Source organism: Bos indicus x Bos taurus, unplaced genomic scaffold, assembly GCF_003369695.1.
Source record: "Bos indicus x Bos taurus breed Angus x Brahman F1 hybrid unplaced genomic scaffold, Bos_hybrid_MaternalHap_v2.0 tig00000092_arrow_arrow_obj, whole genome shotgun sequence".
Lineage (NCBI taxonomy): Eukaryota > Metazoa > Chordata > Mammalia > Artiodactyla > Bovidae > Bos > Bos indicus x Bos taurus.
Genome location: NW_020867116.1, coordinates 13996 through 32147, shown reverse-complemented (window position 1 = coordinate 32147; position 18152 = coordinate 13996). Strand labels below are relative to the sequence as shown.

Below are 18152 nucleotides of genomic sequence, written 5' to 3'. Positions count from 1 at the left end.
TAGGACTCATTTACAAAAACAAATCTATAAGAAACACTGCTAATGAAGACCTGTGAAGATTAAAAATTGAATAAAAACATGTGTCATGAGGTCAGAGGCTGGGAAGTTTGGGAAAAGGTCCCGAAATTGAATTTAAAGGCAGATCAAGGTGAGTAGTTCAGGACAGACAACATAAACACTGGCAGGCTTGTCAGTTTTGAAGGCTTGTCTTTATTTATTCTTAGTTATGTAACAGCTGCTGGTGCTGCTAAGCCACTTCAGTCGTGTCCGACTCTGTGCGACCCCATAGACGGCAGCCCACCAGGCTTCCCCGTCCCTGGGATTCTCCAGGCAAGAACACTGGAGTGGGTTGCCATTTCCTTCTCCAGTGCATGAAAGTGAAAAATGAAAGTGAAGTCGCTCAGTCATGTCTGATTCCTAGCAACCCCATAGACTGCAGCCTACCAGGCTCCTCCGTCCATGGGATTTTCCAGGCAAAAGTACTGGAGTGGGGGTGCCATTGCCTTCTCCGTATGTAACAGCACAGAGACAAATTTAAGGCCTTGAAGACAATTCTCAGAGGACAGGACACAGAGAAAATCACCTGGAAACAATTTATGCTTACCAGTAAACATCTATACAGAAGGCAAAGGACTGAGATCTTTCAACTAGGAGCTATAAAGTTGTTGCTGTTCAGTCACTCAGTCATGTCTGACTCTTTGCAAGCCCATGGACTGCTGTACACCAGGCTTCCCTGTCCTTCACCATCTCCCACATTTTGCTCTGGGAGCTACAGTGTAACACTGAGATTTCAAAAAGGCTGCCATTCTAGATACTAATGACTAGCTATTACAATAAAATATTAAAAAAAATATTTTCCCTGCTCTTTATTTCCCTCTCTCATTTTGGTACCCCATAGCAAATATGCCTACCATATGAAATATGCTAGATCTGTCAATAAGGAGAATCTCACAGCCTTCTGAGAAAGATTTTTGAGTCAAGAAAAGTAAAACGTGGACATGTCTCAGTATCATAAATTTTTCATATCTCAGGTATCACTGATACAAAGCTATATGAAATATTTTACCCATGTTTATGAGTAAAAATTCTTAGAAAGATATATATATGCAAATACACAGAGTTGTCAAATAAAAGATCATCATTCATGCCATAAGAAAACCACCAATGATATCTCATATTTTTCTCTCAACATACTGAGCCCAATCTGCTAAGTGCTCAAATTTGGTAAGGCATAAACTCTTAGAACATTTTTGTATTGACTGACTCACTTAACATAAAAGAGTTCTAGAATATTAAAGGATCCATTGTAAAAATATGAGTCAAGAAGGCCTTAAGCAGCCTTCAACTACACTTTCTGAGCTTTATAAACTTTGTCTTTAGGGAGTTCCTCATCACCATAGGTCTATAAAAATAGGAATAGGGTAGGCAGCTTGGTGGGCTGCCATCTATGGGGTCACACAGAGTCGGAAACGACTAAAGTGACTTAGCAGCAGCAGGCAGCCAATGTCAAAATAGCTATGCCCTCATACACCAACAAATGATTATAAAAATACAGACAAACGCATTCAAATTATAAAACTGAAAAGATTATTTAATGGAAGATAAAGATAAAACATGAAAATTAACACTAGATGATTAAACAACCTGGTGAAAGGAGAGTGTAGAGGGAAAGTTTAATGGTCAGTATGGCAATCAAAGGATTTTAGTAATTTTTTTTAAAATTGCTTAAACAATTAATCTATAAATTATGCTACACAATCACAATAACAGGATCTTCTGGTAATACAAATTTTTTCCTTTAAAATTTAATAAATTAACAAATACAGGAGTGCAGTCTTTAACGAAAAATGTCACCATGAATAATATTTCATATGTATATATCTTTAAGCATGTAGAAAAATACTATGAAAACAATTACACAATGTGTGTGACATAAATATTCAAGAAGATCCTTACCTCATTGATCAAGAATTGGAGTTGCAGGACAGCCGCACCACTTTCATGTTGACAATAACAATCAACACCAGGTCTTCCAAGTCTAAAATAATAGAAGTCAAGGATTCTAACATTTTAATTAGTATCAATATTCAGGTATAAAGAAAAAAACTAACCTACTTAGCAACCAACATTTGGCTTATTATTTACCTTTATTTTTGTAAATAAAGGGTTGAAAAATCATGGTCTTAGTTAATGGAAATTATATTATACAGCATTGTTTGTCAGCAAAATGACTGAATAAAATGTCCCTCACACATCAACCCCCTCAACAACAATAATTTTGCCTCTGCATGCACAGACCAAAGTGCATTCTCAGGAGCTCCAGGATCCAGGTTGGAGGTTATGAAGGTGCAGTCCATTTTCTCCACTGAGGAGACAGAACTGCCTCTAGGCAGCTGACTCACTGACTGTGGTCTCAGCTATAGAAACAGAAATAGCTCTGTTCCCCTGAGAATTTAGCTACAATCCCATTTGGCTCTGGGTCTGTCACCAGCATATCCCATATGTCAAGAGATCCAGAGGAGTCACATTCATCCATGTATCAGGTTAACAGGCATAATCAAGAACTTGTTCCTGGCTGTAGACCAGGAAGTGGCCTTTGAACCAGCTCCAGCTCACTCCACCTTTGGAGGAGAGCCCCTGGAAGTAACGTATAGTTCATCAGACTGTTGATTCTGAAACGGCCCCCTAACAGACCTCCAGCAGGTCTCAGCCACAGTTTAGGAACAATCTTACTGGCATAGGAACCCCTTAGGAAACATGCTTGTCTGGGCCCTCTAAGATCCTAAAAAGGATTTATACTCAGCTCAAGCCCCCTCACTGCCACAGTATGCTAGAATTTCTGCTGACACAAAGACTAGACAGGAGATACTCCTGTCTCTGCCCCTTGGAGTTTCTGAAAAAGCCCTATATATGACTCCAGCTTCCTCATAATCCATAGTCTGACAGTCTACAACAATCCTGAATGACCAGTGTCCCAGTAGGAAACACTCCTACTTGGAGATCTGAAAGGGCCCTACACCGAATCCCAATCCCTCCCAACAGCAGTCTGTGAACAGTCCTGCTACCAAATATACCCAACAGAACGTTGGGTATATACTCCTGTCTATACTCTCAGAAATTCTGAGAGGGCCCAAAACACCATAAACACTCCTAGCACAAGGACCTGTTGGCTGAGGACCCACGCATGGACCCTAAAGCGGACTCTTGTCCCAGTCCTACCCTACTGAACAAGGTACTACAGGCAGTCACATCCACCCAGGGACCAGAAGGGATCCATCCATACCATCCCAAGACCCAGTAACAAGCCCACAAGTCATAGATGCCACTGTAGACCCAGCAAAAACTGCCTCCCATGCATGCTTCACAACAGCAATTATGGATATAATCCTATCAGCTCAGGAAACAGACAGGAGGTTTTTATCTCATGAAACCAGTTTGTAAAAACTGGAAGAGGTGTTTGCTTCCACAAATGCACAGACACCGATGTAAGGCTACAAAGACAACAGAGAGTTATGCAAATGTGACACCACCAAAGGAAAGTAATAGAACTCTAGTAACTGGTTCCAAAGAAATGGAGATTTATGACCTGCCTGACAAAGAATGTAAAATAATCATCTTAAACTGTATGAAATGCAAGAAAACACATAGAGACAACTGAACAAAATCAGGAAAACAAAATATGTTAAATAAAAGAAATGGAGAGAGATCAAAATGGTGGAGTAGAAGACATTGAGCTCACCTCCTCCTGTTGAATACATCAAAAATAGATCTACATGTGAGGCTTGCTAAAAATAAACTAGAGACTGGCAGAAAGGTTCTTTTACAACCAAGGGTGTAAAGAAAGATCCACATAGAGTCAGGTAGTGAGGAAGGCAAAGTGATCAGGACCAGTGCCTAGCAGGAAGCACAGAAAAAGAAGGGGATATCACAGATTGGGAAGTTCTCCCTAAGGAATGAGGGGTTTGGACACCCCAGCCATTGTGCTGGAATCAGGAAGATGAGTCTCCTGAATGGCTTTAAAAACCTGCAGAGTTCCAAACAATAGCAAGGAGAGATAAGAAAGTCATCCTAAGTGATCAGTGCAAGGAAACAGAGGAAAACAATAGAATGGGAAAGACTAGAGAACTTCCAGATGTTGAAGCTGGATGTTCAAGGCAGAGGAACCAGAGATTAAATTGCAAATTCTGTTGGATCATAGAAAAAACAAGAGAATTCCAGAAAAACATCTGCTTTAATTGACTGCGCCAAAGCCTTTGACTGTGTGCTAAGTCACTTCAGTCGTGTCCGACTCTGTGCGACCCCATAGATGGCAGCCCACCAGGCTCCCCCGTCCCTGGGATTCCCCAGGCAAGAACACTGGAGTGGGTTGCCATTTCCTTCTTCAATGCATGGAAGTGAAAAGTGAAAGTGAAGTCGCTCAGTCGTGTCCGACTCTTAACGACCCCATAGATGGCAGCCCACCAGGCTCCCCCATCCCTGGGATTCTCCAGGCAAGAACACTGGAGTAGGGTGCCATTGCCTTCTCCAAAGGCAGGTAGATCACAACAAACTGTGGAAATTTTTTCAAGAGATGGGAATACCGGACGGCTTTACCTGCCTCCTGAGAAATCTGTATGCAAGTCAAGAAACAACAGTTAGAACCGGACATGGAACAAACTGGTTCCACATTGGGAAAGGAGTACTTCAAGGCTGTCACCCTGCCTATTTAACCTATATGCAGAGTACATCATGCGAAATGCTGGGCTGCATGAAGCACAAGGCGGAATTAAGATTGCTGGGAGAAATATCAATAACCTCAGATATGCATGCAGATGACACCACCCTTATGGCAGAAAGCAAAGAGGAACTAAAGAGCCTCTTGATGAAAGTAAAAGAGGAGATTGAAAAAGCTGGCTTAAAACTCAACAATCAAAAACCCAAGATCATGGCATCTGGTCCCACCACTTCATGGCAAATAGATGGGGTAACAATGGAAACAGTGAGAGACTTTATTTTCTTGGGCTCCAAAATCACTGCAGATGTTGAGTGCAGCCATGAAATTTAAAGATGCTTGCTCCTTGGAAGAAAAGCTATGACCAACCTAGACAGTATATTAAAAAGCAGAGACATTATTTTGGCAACAAAGGTCCATCTATTCAAAGCTATGTTTTTTTCAGTAGTCATGTATGGATGTGAGAGTTGGACTATAAAGAAAAATGAGCGCCAAAGAATTGGTGCTTTTGAACCGTGGTGTTAGAGAAGATTCTTGAGAGTCCCTTGGACTGTAAGGAGATCAAACCAGTCAATCCTAAAGGAAATCAGTCCTGAATATCCATCGGAAGGACTAATGCTGAAGCTGAAGCTCTAATACTTTGGCTACCCAATGTGAAGAACTGACTCATTGGAAAAGGCCCTGATGCTGGGAAAGATTGAAGGCAGGAAGAGAAAGGGATGGCAGAGCATGAGATAGTTGGATGGCATCACCGACTGGATGGATATGAGTTTGGGCAAGCTCTGGGAGATGGTGGTGGACAGGGAAACCTGGGGTGTGGCAGTCCATGGGGTCACAGAGTCCGATACAACTGAGTGACTGAACTGAACTGACCTGAACTTGAGAAAAGAATAGATGAATACAGTGAGAATTTAAACAAGGAACTAGAAAATATAAAAAAGAACCAGAGAAAAAGAAACCAATACAATATTGTAAAGTAATTAGCCTCCAATTAAAATAAATAAATTTATATTTAAAAAAAAAAGAGAGTATAACAACTGGAATGAAAAACAGACTGAGGGAATTAACAGACTAGGTGACAAAGAAAAATGCACGTGCAATCTGTGAGACAGAATAATGGAAATCACCCAGTCATAACATGAAAAAGAAAAATTTTTAGAGGTAAGGATAGTTTAAGGGATCACTGAGCCAACATCAAGCATTCATATTAACATTCACATTATAGGGGTCCAAGAAGTAAAGATAGAGAAAGGAGTTTAAAATGTGTTTGATGAAATTGTGGCTAAAAATTTCTAGAGCCTGAAGAAGGAAACAGACATCCAGACACAGGAGGCACAGAGGACCCCAAACAAAATGAACCAAAGAGACCTGCACCAAGACATATCATAACTAAAATGGAAAAACTTACAAATAAAGAGATAATTGCAAAGGCAGCAAATAAAAAACAAAAAGTCACATACAAGGGAACACCATAAGGCTATCAGCTGATTTTTCTACAGATTTTGCAGACCAGATGGGAGTGGCATGACATATTTAAAGAGTTGAAAGGGGAAAGCCTACAACCTGGGATACTCTATTCCACAAGATTATCATTTAGAAATGGAAGAGAGATAAAAACACTTTCTCTGACAAGCAAAGACTAAGAGTTCAATACTAAATTGACCCTAAAAGAAATGCTAAAGAGTCTTCCCTACGTGGAAAAGAAATGGCTACGATAAGAAGTAAGAATTCATAGGAAAGGAAAAATCGTACTAATAAAGGCAAATATATAGTGAAGACTATGGATCAACCACTTAAAAAAGATAATGTGAAGATTAAAAGACAAAAATTGTAAAATCAATTACAAGAAACAATTAAGGGATAAATATGAAGGTGTAAAATATGTCATCAAAAACAACATGCGGGAAGGAAGTAAAATATGTAGATCATTTAGAATGTGTTTAAGCTCAAATGACTACCACTTTGTAACAAAGTGACATATAGATCAACATATATAAATCCCATGTTAACTACAAATCAAAAACATACCATAGATTCACAGAAACAAGAGAGAAAGGAACACAAGTATGACACTAAAAAAAAAATCACTGAACCACAAGGCAAGAACAGAGCAGAATCATAAAACAAAAAACAAGAAACAAAATGTCAATAAATACATGCCAATCAATAATCACTTTATATGTTAATGGATTAAATACTCAAGTCAAAAGATAAGGTAGCTGACTGTATTCTTAAAAAAAAAAAAAAAAGGACGCATCTATATCCTGCCTATAAGAGACTCATTTCAGAGCTAAACGCACACACAGACTGAAAGTGAGGGAATAGGTAAAAAACGTTTCATACAAATGAAAACAACAAGAAATTTGGGGTAGCAATACTCATATCAGACAAGGTCTACCACAAAGGAAAAAGAAAGGCATTATATAATTCTAAGAAAATTAAGTAGTTGCAAGAGGATTCCTACTTGTTGTCTCATGCAGCAGAAGATTCTTCACTCTTGATCTACAAAACCTCTGATGGAAAAGTTACTAGAACAGCATACAATTTGCATAAAACACACTGCAGCCTTACTGGTGTGCCTTCCAGCTTATCAGTTCCCTGGGTCCTGTTAGATCCAGCGAACTGTTAGATCCAGGATCCTGTTAGATCCCAGTTTCTTATTACCATATCACATCCACCATGGAAGAATACCTTGTACTTCTCCACCTAAGTCACTGGGTCCAACAGCACAACAAAAGACTGGTGGAATAAGAACGCCTACCCGCAGCCGTAGGAATTCTTTTCCGTGGAAACGAAAAGCCTGCCTGCTCAGCAAGTTGAAAATGAAGGAGTGGCTCAAAATAAAAGAAAAATAACTTAAAGACTGTATCATGGAAAACAGAAACCAGTTATCACAACGTTTAATTTAAAATTTGAGGGGAAAAATACCTGAAAGATCTGTAGGCAACAGTAATGTTTTTCTTTTACTGTCCTTGAGAGTTCTTAGAGTGCCTTAAAAAAACATGTTGACTATATGAAGCAGTGTTCCAACTCAAACAGAATAATATGCTCTTAACACCTGAGGTTTGAGGAGACTATAGATATGTCTTAGCATTACTGTAGCAGGAAAATATAGAGAGAATAAATTATTTTTATAGTAGATCTTTACCAAAAAATTGTAAGTAGGAAAATAATTTGCTCTTTAAAGAACAATATTTATCATGATACATTAGGTTAACCCTGGAGGAGGAAACAGCAACCCAGTCCAGTATTCTTGCCTAGAGAATCCCATGGACAGAGGAGCCTGGCAGGCTACAATTCACAGGGTTGCAAAGCGTTCAACACAACTCAGCAAATACACGATGATAGAAGGATCAATACAAGAGGATATAACATTCATTAACATACAGCTAACATAATGGCACATAAGAATATGAAGCAAATATTGACAGATGCAAAGGAAGAAACATAATAATACAGTAATAGTAGAGGATTTGAACAGCCCCTTATACCGATAAACAGAGTATCCAGAAAAAAAAAAAAATACTAAAGAAATAGTAGTCTTAAGTGACACATTAGACCAACTGAACTCAATAGGCATCCAGAGGACTTACATCCCCTAACAGCAGACTATACATCCTTTAAGTGCATATAAAACATTCTCCAGGACATACTACATGCTATGTCACAAAACATGTCTAAACAAATTTAAAAGGATAAAAATACACCAAGAATTTTTTCTTAAAAAAAAAAACAAAACTAGAAATTAACTACAGAAAGAAAAACAGATAAAAAACATATACATATGACACTAAACAAGAGAGAGGAGATATATGTATACAAATAGCTGATTCACTTTGCTATACAGCAGAAACTAACACAACATTGTAAAACACCTATATTTCAATATTTTTTAAAATTAAAACACAACATAATAAACCTTAGGGGATACAGATAAAGCAGTTCTCAAATACAAACCAAGAGCTAAAGCATCTACACACACACAAAAAAATCTCAGTTCAGTAACCTAAAATTCAGTAACCTAAAATTAATGAGAAACAATAAAAGCAGAGAAAACTAAACCCAAGCAATCAGAAAAAGGAAATTAAAAAGATGAGCTGATACAAATAAAATGGAAAATAAAACAATAAACAAAATCAATGAAAGCAAAGTTGGTTCTTTAAAAAAAAAATCAGCAAAATTCATTTAGCTACATCAACCTTAAATAAAGAGAATACACAAGTAATTAGGAACTAAAAATGTGACAACACATCTTATAAAAATAAAGATTATAAGAGGATATTATAAACAATTTATACGTCAACAAATTAGATAATATAGAAGAAATGAACAAACTCCTAGAAATACATAAATTACCTAAACTGATTAGAAAATAAATTTTAAAATCTGAATAGTCCTTTAAAGCCACTGATTTAGTAATTAACTATCCAGGATGAAAAGCTCAGATGGCATCATTGCTGAAATATACCAAAAAGTTAAGATTACTACCTATTCTTCATTAACTCTCTTAAAAATCAAAAGAGAAAACACTTCCCATAAGATGCTATTAGGCCAGTAGTGGCTCAGACGGTATAGCGTCTGCCTGCAATGCAGGAGACCCGGGTTCAATCCCTGGGTTGGAAAGATCCCAGGGGAAAAAAATGGCACCCCACTCCAGTACTCTTGCCTGGAAAATCCCATGGGTGGAGGAGCCTGGTAGGCTACAGTCCATGTGGTCACAAAGAGTCAGACATGACCGAGCAACTTCACTTTCACCCTGATACCTGATTCAAAGATGTTACAAAGAGAGAAAATTAAAGACTAATAATTTACTAATACAGACATTAAAATACTCAGCAAAAAATAATCAAAATGAATCCAGCAACATCTAAAAAGGGTCATTTATTATGATCTGGTAAGATTTACTCCAGGAATGCAACACTGGCTTAACAACAAAAAATCAATTAATAATAATATAATAACAACAATAATGTAATACATTTATTATCAACAGACTAAAAGACAAAAATTACTTGGTCATCTCAAGAGGTGAATAAAAGTTATTTGAAAGAAGTTTGTACACCTTCGTGGTAAAAACTCTCAATAAATTAACAATAGAAAGAAATTTCTTCAATCTGATAAAGGGCATGTACAAAAAACCTACTGCTAATATCATACTACTGAAACAATGAATAATTTCCTTCTAAGACAAGGAATGAGACAAATATGTACCAGAGGTTTTATCCAGGGCAACTGAACAAGAGAAATAAAGGATACCCAGATTAGAAAAGAAGAACTAAAACTATCTGTAGATAACATGATCTTGTACATACAGGTATACCTTATTTTACTGTGCTTTACTTTTTTAGCACTTCTCAGACACTGAGCTTTTTTACAAATGTAAGGTTTATGGCAACCCTGCATTATGAGATGATGCTTAGCATTTTAAGCAATAAAGTATTTTTCAATTAAAGCACGTACATTATTTTTTCAGACATAATACTATTGCATACTTAATAGGCAACAGCAGAGTGTAAACATAACTTTATATCCACTAGGAAACCAAAAACTTCATGTGATGCTTTATTGTGGTATTTGCTTTATTGCAATGGTCTGGAACCACAATATCTCCAAGGTATGTCTGCACACAATCCTAAGAAATACACTGAAAAATCATTACAACTAATAAAAGAGGAAACATTAAGGCTGCAGGTAACAAAATCAATGTACAAAAATCAACTTTCTCTATATACTGCTGCTGCTGCTGCTAAGTCGCTTCAGTCATGTCCGACTCAGCGACCCCATGGACTGCAGCCCACGACTCCCCCGTCCCTGGGATTCTCCAGGCAAGAACACTGGAGTGGGTTGCTGCCGGGAGCCGGCATAGTGCATATTGAGTGCATATTGCATATTGAGTGCAGCACTTTCCACAGCATCATCTTTCAGGATCTGGAATAGCTCAACTGGAATTCTATCACTGCAGGGAGCCAGCGTGAGAAGCTCCACCCATGACAAAGGTCATGAGGAAGGAGGCTCGGCATATGCAAAGGCAGGATCGAGCCTCAGAAGTCCCCCTGGAAATTCTCAAGCATCTACCCCCAAAACCAGAGTCTGCCTACTTTCTGCTTTGTGCTTTCACCTACACCTTTGACTTTACGGGGGTCTGTCCCCCACTACCTCTCTCTGAAAAAAGAGTTAGCTTACAGCTCCAGTTAATAATTCCTGGGTGTGACAGTGTTTCAACCTACAAACTCCTTTGGAAATCCTCTAGCCTGCCTGAATAGGTTTTTCCGGCCCCATGTGATTGTTCAGAGCCTCCCAACTGTGAGAGGCAGGAGATGTTCTAAACTGTCTAAACACAGATTCCTTTGAGTAGTTAAAAGATTGATTAGAAATTGTATTGGTGAAAGGTTTTTTCACTTATTGGGCCAATGTTTGCTGCTAAGTCTCCATACTCCTTACCTACTGTGTCCTTGGCAGTGTATTGATTGATATAATGGGTGTACAGAAATGTAAGTAGTAGCCTCAATGTTTGTAACCTTGGACCCTTGAGTTAATTCTTTTCTTGACTGAGCCCACCTCACCTTTGCCCTATAGGAATGCAGCTTTGTCCAGTGCTTTTTTGGAGGCTGGTGCCTGACTTTGGAATAATCACCTTTAGAGAAAGATAAGTTTCTTAAAATGTTAACAGGCCTCCTGGCCAGAAGATGATGTAATTCACCTGAACTTTTGCATATGATAAGTTTGAAAGCCTGGCTTCGATTAGAACCAGGAACTGCTGTCCTTGCATGACCTACCCCTTCCCCCATTATCCTCTATGCACAACTTAAGGTATAAAAACTACTTTGGAAAATAAAGTGTGGGCTTTGTTCACCAAAACTTGGTCTCCCCATGTCGCTCTCTCTCCCAAATTCTGGCTGAGTCTCCATCTGGAGCGCGGAACCCGCCATGCTTGCTAATTATGCCTGGGCTTCTAAGATCCGACCGGGGAGGCCTCAGTGTCTCCTCTCCTTCTGGAGAACGGAAGGACGCCTGCGGCCTACGTAAGTGGTGCAAACTTCTTGTCTTGAAGTTTTATTGGTCTCCCGCGTAAACCAAGCTACTCAGCCTCTTTTCTCCACTGAATTTTCCTACTGAGCTATCCTTATTCTATTACTCTTTATATCTTTGATAAACATTTAAATAAATAGGTCGCCTATGCCGTCTCTCCTTCGAATACCCTGGATCAGCCAGGGCTGGACCCCGGCAGGTTGCCACTTCCTTCTCCACTCTATACACTAACAAAGCACTATCCAAAAATTAAGAAAAAAATTATATTTACAGTAGTAAAGTAATGAAAGAATCTGCAATAAATTGAACAAAAGAAGTACAAAATATGTATTCCAAAAACTATAAACATTAATGAAAAAAATTAAAGACCTAACAAGTGAAAGACATCTAATGCCCATAGATCAAAAGACTTAATATTGTTAAGGTGGTAATACTCAGCAAATACAGAATCAAAGAAATCCCTATCCAAATCCCAGCTGCATTTTTTTTTTTTTTTTTGCAGAAATAGATAAGACAATGATTTTTGCAGAAATAGACAATAGACAAAAATCCATATGGATATTTAAGAGACCCAGTATATTAAAAAAAAAAACTTAAAAAATAAGAATAATGTTGGAAGACTCAAACTTCAAAATATATAGAAAGCTACAGAAATCAAAACCAATGAGGTGCTGAAATAGAGTAGACATATAGCTAACTGGAACAGAATTGAGAATCTAGAAATAAATCCTCACATATTTAGTCAACTGATTTTCAACAAGGATATCAAGACAATTTAATGGAGATAGACTTCTTTTTAGGAAATATTACTACAACAACTGAACATCCACATATAAAATGATGTAGATTCCATCCTTATACCATATACAAAACTTAACTCAAAATGAATCACAGCTTAAATTAAAAAGCTAAAACTATAAAACTAATAGGGGAAAACAGTAAAGCAAGTCACACAAATTTTCTGATTTCCCAGTGCATATAAAAATTATTTTTATACTATATTGCAGCCTATTATGTGTAACAGCATTATGTCTTTAAAAAACCAATGTACATATCTTAATTAAAAATACTTAATTTCTGCAAAGAGCTAAACATCATCCGAGCCTGCAGTGAGTCACACCCTTTTTGCTGGTGGATGACTTGAAACATTGCAAGAATTAACAAAAAGTGACACAGAGACACTAAGTGAGTAAATGCTGTTAGAAAAATGGTGCTGATAGACTTGAAGACAGGAGTTAGCACAAACCTTCAATTTACAAAAATGAATATCTCAAAGCAAAATAAAATGAGGTATACTTGTATTTAATTCATAGAACTGTATATTAAAAGAAAAAAGTCAAATTTACTATATGAAAATATTGAAAGGTGAAATTTAAAATGATTAATGCATTCTCTAAAAAGAAAAGTAACATCTCTTAAAAACATATGTTAAAATATAAACCTATTTTTAATATAAAAGTAAATAAAAATTATAAAGCATGGAGATGGTCAACTTAGGAAAACAAGCGATAAAATAAAAATTATTTTACCTAATTAATATTTACAGATAAATACAACCAACAATAGCAAAATATTCATTCATTTCGAAATACTCATTCATTTAACATTTATTACGATAGGTCACAGACAGGGCCATAAAACAAGCTTCAGTTAATTTAAAAGGATTCAGTTAATATACTGTCTGCTGCTGCTACTGCTGCTGCTAAGTCGCTTCAGTCATGTCCGACTCTATGCGACCCCATAGACGGCAGCCCACCAGGCTCCTCCATCCCTGGGATTCTCCAGGCAAGAACACTGGAGTGGCTTGCCATTTCCTTCTCCAATGGGTGGAAGTGAAAAGTGAAAGTGAAGTCACTCAGTCGTGTCCGACTCTTAGCAACCCCATGGACTGCAGCCCACCAGGCTCCTCTGTCTCTGGGATTTTCCAGGCAAGAGTACTGCAGTGGGGTGCCATTGCCTTCTCCGTATACTGTCTGACCACAATGGAATTAAATTAGAAATCAATAATGAAGGAATTCTAGAAAAATCTCTAATATTTAGAAACTAAATAAAACATTTATAAATAACCCACAGTTAAAGAAAACAAGTAGAAATTAGAAAATAATTCAAGCTGAATGGAAGGAAAACACATGTTAAAATTTGGGGATGGGGAATTACAATTCTGCCAAGAGGGAACAGCCCTATTTTCCCAGTTTCTGTCTTTCATAACTGAAAACAAGAGCAAAAACCCTGGAGATAACATTATAAACAAGCAAAAGTAAACTCTGAGGTAGAAAGAAAGAAAGAAATTTCCAGGCATCTCAGGACTTGTGGAATGACACAGTAGTGAGTTCCTTGAGTTTCCTTTGTGTCCCATATATGCTAGACAGAGCACTGCAGAAGTTTTCAACCCAGTACCACCAACTAGCACAGGTAAAAAATAAAGACAAAAACAAAAAATCCAAGAAAAGCTATTCTCCAAAAGGACTGAGAAGAGGGTGGGCTAAAAGCGAACTGTGGCATTATCCATCCTATTCTATCCAAACATCAATGAAAAAACCATACTCTCTTCCTTCCCACTCCATGGCGTTCAAGAGGGCTGACTAGGGAGCTGCTCATCTACCTCATCTCACTCCCGCCATGCAGAGAGTACACTTTAAATCCTATAGCAACTGGTATTTAAGGACACAAGCAGGTTGCTAATCACCCATCCCCTGCCTGGAAGAAGCAGGTAGCACTTTGTTCCACTGCCAGGTTATATCAGTGCACTAAGCAGGATGCTGAATTCCCATCTCCACAGCAGTGGAGGCAGGGGGCAGCAATACAACCCTGATGGGGTAGTACTATTGAGTCTAAATCAGCAGTTGATTGTCTATCCTCTTACCAGTATAAGGATGTTATTTTAATTTCTCCAACAAGATATGGCAGCCCTGGAGTACAGTGGCAACAAGTTTGAATGAGGTAGTATAAGGTGGGGCTAGTTATCATTAGGTTTCACTCACACCCTCCTAGCACCCCAAGTCAGCAAGGTGATAATTTGGAAGCAGAATCCTTCCACTTGACAGCAACAAGACTGAACAAGGTGGGTGAAGCAGGGCTAGTCAGCAACCAAATCATACCAGAGAATCCAAATAGGAGCTGAACCACTGTTCACATCAATGAGGCAAAACAAGGTGATGCAGGGAGAAGTGATTGATACTATGATTCCTTTATCTCCTGATGTCACTGGAGCACAGTGGGAAGGTGAACTTCCAACCCATCCACTTGAAAGGAAGCAGTATCGATCACTACCCTCCTTTTTCAGGGATGAGTATGTTGACAGGGCTCACCAAGAAACTGTACATACCCATCTGGGACTCAAACAGCAAAGGAAGAAGTTAAATGGTCACTCATTGCAGATGACATTATACTCTACATAGAAAATTCTACAGTCTTCACCAGAAAACTACTAGGATATATAAATTCAGTAATGTTGTAGGATACAAAATTAATACACAGAAATCTGTTACATTTCTATACACTACCAGAAAGAGAAATTAAGAACACAATACCATTTGCAATTGTATCACACAAAAATAAGCAAACTGATCACATGGATCACAACCTTGTCTAATTCAATGAAACTATGAGCTATGCTGTGTAGGGCCACCCAAGACATATGGATCATGGTGGAGAGTTCTGACAAAATGTGGTCTACTAGAGAAGGGAATAGAAAAACACCTCAGTATTCTTGCCTCGAGAACCCCATGAACAGAATGAAAAGGCAAAAAGATCTGACACTAAAAGATGAACTCCCCAGGTCAGTAGGTACCCAATATGCTATTGCAGAAGAGCAGAGAAAAAATTTCAGAAGGAACGAACAGACTGAGCCAAAACAAAAACAACATCCAGTTGTGGATGTGGCTGGTGGTGGAAGTAAAGTCTGATGCAGGATGGGGAACACATGTATACCTGTGGTGGATTCATTTCAATATTTGGCAAAACCAATACAATATTGTAAAGTTTAAAAATTAAAAAAAAAAAAAAGCAATACTGCATAGGAACCTGGAATGGTAGGTCCATGAATCAAGGCAAATTGGAAGTGATCAAACAGGAGATGACAAGAGTGAACATCAACATTTTAGGAATCGGTGAACTAAAATGGACTGGAATGGGCAAATTTAATTCAGATGACAATTATACCTACTACTGTGTGCAAGAGTCACTTAGAAGAACTGGAGTAGCCCTCATAGTCTACAAGAGTCCAAAATGCAGTACTTGGTGCAATCTCAAAAACAACAAAATCATCTCTGTTTGTTTCCAAGGCAAACTATTTAGTATCACAGTAATCTAATGCCAAAGAAGCTCAAGTGGAACAGTTCTCTAAAGACCTACAAGATCTTTAGAACTAACACCAAAATACATGTTCTTTTCATCACAGGAGTCTGGAATGCAAAAGTCAAGAGATACCTGGAGTAATAGGCAAGTTTGGCCTTGGAGTACAAACTGAAGCAGGGCAGAGGCTAAAATAACTTTGTGAAGAGAACACACTGGTCATAGCAAACACCCTCTTCCAACAACACAAGACAACCCTATACAAGGACATCACCAGATGGTCAATACCAAAGTCAGACTGATTATATTCTTTGCAGCTGAAGATGAAGAAGCTCTATAGAGTCAGCAAAAAGAAGCAAAACAGCAAAACAAAGCAAAATAAGCAAAAACAGCAAAAACTTAAATTGAAGAAAGTTAGAAAAATCACTAGGCCATTCAGGTATGACTTAAATCAAATTCCTATGATGATACAGAGAAACTGACAAACAGATTCAAGGGATCAGATCTGATAGACAGAGTGCCTGCAGAATTATGGATGAAGGTTCGAAACATTGTACAGGAGGAGGTGAACAAAACCGTCCTGAAGAAAAGAAATGCAAAATGGCAAAATGGTTGCCTGAGGAGGCCTTACAAACAGCTGAGAAAAGAAGAAAAGCTAAAGGCAAAGGAGAAAAGGAAAGATATATCCATTTGAATGCAGAGTTCCAAAGAATAGCAAGGAGAGATAAGAAAGCCTTCCTAAGTGGACAATGCAAAGAAGTAGAGGAAAATAATACAATGGGAAAGATTAGAGATCTCTTCAGGAAAATCAGAGATACCAAGGAACATATCATGCAAAGATGGGCACAATAAAGGACAGAAATGATATGGACCTAATAGAAGCAGAAGATATTAAGAAGAGGTGGCAAGAATATACAGAAGAACTGTACAAGAAAGATCTTAATAATCCAGATAACCACAATGGTGTAATCACTCACCTAGAGCCAGACTCTCGGAATGCAGAGTCGAGTGGGCCTTAGCAAACAACACTATGATCAAAGCTAGTCGCAGTGATAGAATTCCAGCAGAGCTACTTAAAATCCTAAAAGATACTACTGTGAAAGTGCTACACTCAATATGCCAGCATATTAGGAAAACTCAGCATTGCCACATGACTGAAAAAGGTCAGTTTTCATTCCAATCCCAAAGAAAGACAGTTGCAAAGAATTTTCAAACTACCGCACAATAGCATTCATTTCACATGCTAGCAAAGTAATGCTCAAAGTTCTCCAACAAGGTCTCAACAGTACATGAACCAAGAACCTCCAGATGTTCAAGGCGGATTTAGAAAAGGCAGAGGAACCAGAGATCAAACTGCCAACATCTACTGGATCACAGAAAAAGCAAGTGAGTTCCAGAAAAACATCTACTTCTGCTTCATTGACTACGCTAAAGCATTTGACTGTGTGGATCACAACAAACTGTGGAAAATTCTTAAAGAGATAGGAATACCAGACCACCTGATCAGACTCCTGAGAAACCTGTACGCAGGTCAAGAGGCAACAATTAGAACTGGACATGGAACAATGGACTAGTTCCGAATTGGGAAAGGAGTACGTCAAGGCTGTATACCGTCACCCTGCTTATTTAATTTATATGTAGAGTACATCATGCAAAATGCCCCACTAGATGATGCACAAGCTGGATTCAAGATTGCCGGGAGAAATATCAATAACCTCAGATATGCAGATAGCACCACCCTTATGGCAGAAAGCAAAGAGGAACTAAAGATCATCTTGATGAAAGTAAAAAAGCAGAGTGAAAAAGCTGGCTTAAAACTCAACATTCAATAAATACAGTATACTAACGCATATATATGGAATTTAGAAAGATGGTAACAATAACCCGGTGTACGAAACAGCAAAAGAGACACTGATGTATAGAACAGTCTTATGGACTCTGTGGGAGAGGGAGAGGGTGGGAAGATTTGGGAGAATGGCATTGAAACATGTAAAATATCATGTAAGAAACAAGTTGCCAGTCCAGGTTCGATGCATGATACTGGATGCTTGGGGCTAGTGCACTGGGACGACCCAGAGGGATGGTATGGGGAGGGAGGAGGGAGGAGTGTTTAGGATGG

General features: G+C 38.4%; 1 long non-coding RNA gene across 1 annotated transcript in view; it reads right to left on the bottom strand.

The window, feature by feature from the left end:
* LOC113888567 overlaps positions 1-18152 on the bottom strand; it is a 31762-nt gene that overhangs the window by 1937 nt on the left and 11673 nt on the right. The window contains exon 2 of the long non-coding RNA XR_003510012.1: positions 1957-2038. This is a non-coding gene — a long non-coding RNA (uncharacterized LOC113888567). The remainder of the gene's footprint in view (positions 1-1956; positions 2039-18152) is intronic.